The sequence below is a fragment of the Engraulis encrasicolus genome, chromosome 7 (genome assembly GCF_034702125.1).
Source record: "Engraulis encrasicolus isolate BLACKSEA-1 chromosome 7, IST_EnEncr_1.0, whole genome shotgun sequence".
Classification (NCBI taxonomy): Eukaryota; Metazoa; Chordata; class Actinopteri; order Clupeiformes; family Engraulidae; genus Engraulis; species Engraulis encrasicolus.
Genome location: NC_085863.1, coordinates 2,792,388 through 2,794,044, shown reverse-complemented (window position 1 = coordinate 2,794,044; position 1,657 = coordinate 2,792,388). Strand labels below are relative to the sequence as shown.

Here is a 1,657-nt window from a genome sequence, read left to right as displayed (position 1 = left end):
CTCTAGTCCAGTAACCTCACTCTGGTCTCTCTGCTCTGGTCTCTCTGCAGCTTCAACTCCTGGTCGTGAATCAGCGGTGACAACAGCACTAGGAATACTTTCGACCAATTCACATTAGTCACTGTGTGAGTATACAGTGGTTATGTGGTCAGACAACACACACACACACACATACACACACGCACGCACACGCACAAACACACACAATAGGATCACAACAAATGGTTTACACCCTTTCCACGTGTAAAATACAGCTGGACACACACACACATACTGTCAGACACACACACACAAACTGGCTCACACACACTGTCAGACACACACACAGCCTCACACACACACTCTCACACACCCCGAGCTTGAGAACAATATAATGCCTTTCCAGCGGGCGGTTGGGCTCTCAGGGTGACGTGTTGCCTGCCTGCCTGTCTTCCTGTCCTCCACTCCCAACTTCCCAAAACCACAGCAGAGAAAATATTCCAGTTTCACATCGAAAGAACAGGAAAAAAAAAACCAGAAAAATCCCAAAAAGTAAACAGCACACTCACTCACAGACGTGGGAGGAGAAACACAAACACTCAAGATGAGCTGAGATGAGGAGAGGAGCAGGACTCCTTTTCGATGGCAAGGGAACTGAAATTCAAGCAGAGCTCCCTTTAGACGACTACCGAGGCGACTGAAATCCTGTAGACGGCTACCGAGGCTTCTGAGGAAGACGTGGATTCCCTCTCTCCCTCCCTCCCTCCGTCATGGGGGAGTTGAGAGTTCAGTGCTGGCTGGCTGGCTGGCTGGCTGGCTAGGGACTCGACTGGTGCAGTAGAGTTGAGCATGTGGAAACAGCAGAGCTACTAAAGAGCCTACTAGGAGAACTACTAGGAGAACTGCTGAGGAATCCCCATCTGAAGTCGGCCAGTGGGAGGCATATGGATCTAGTCCTGTCCTGCCAGTAGCCTCTAGTCCTGCTGCCTGAAACTTCTGGTGCCGTCTCCTTGGTGTTAGTTAGTCCACTCCTCCGGTGTAGGTCTCAGACTGGTATGATAGTTTAGTCCAGATGGTTTAAACGCGGCTCCCCTCTCCTGGTCTAGTTTAGTCCAGATGGTTTAAACGCGGCTCCCCTCTCCTGGTCTAGTCCCCGTCTGCTGGTTTGTGTAAATATGAGAGCTGCTGTGCGCGTCCCGTTGCCCCGTTAGCTGGTCGCTGGTCGCTGGCTGCCGTCTGTGTGTTTCCCTCCGTGTCTCCTCCACACTGTGTGTGTGTGTGTGTGTGTGTGTGTGTGTGTTTCCCTGTTCTGTTTCCCTGTGTGTGTGTGTGTGTGTGTGTGTGTGTGTGTGTGTTTCCCTGTATGTGTGTGTTTCCCTGTATGTGTGTGTTTCCCGGTGTGTGTGTCTCCTCCACAGCTCCAGTGCAGACAGGAAATGAGGCAGGCGGAGAGGAAGCTCGAGCAGCGACCCAACGCTCGGAATCTAACGCCCAGCCCAAGCAGACGCCCGCCCCAGAGAGAGAGAGGGGGGGGAGGGAGAGGGAGAGAGAGAGAGAGAGAGAGAGAGAGAGAGAGAGAGAGAGAGAGAGAGAGAGAGAGAGAGAGAGAGAGAGAGAGACCACCACAGCGCCTCAGCGGAGAGAGAGGGAAGGATTGAGAGAGGGATTGAGAGAGGTA

The 1,657-nt window shown here is 52.7% G+C and overlaps 1 protein-coding gene across 1 annotated transcript in view; it reads right to left on the bottom strand.

Moving 5' to 3' along the window:
* arhgap31 (Rho GTPase activating protein 31) overlaps positions 1-1,391 on the bottom strand; it is a 51,582-nt gene extending 50,191 nt beyond the window's left edge. The window contains exon 1 of the mRNA XM_063204174.1: positions 1-1,391. This exon is cut by the window's left edge and continues 934 nt beyond it. The gene's annotated coding sequence lies outside the window, so the exon portion shown is untranslated.
* Between the last annotated feature and the right edge of the window lie 266 nt (positions 1,392-1,657).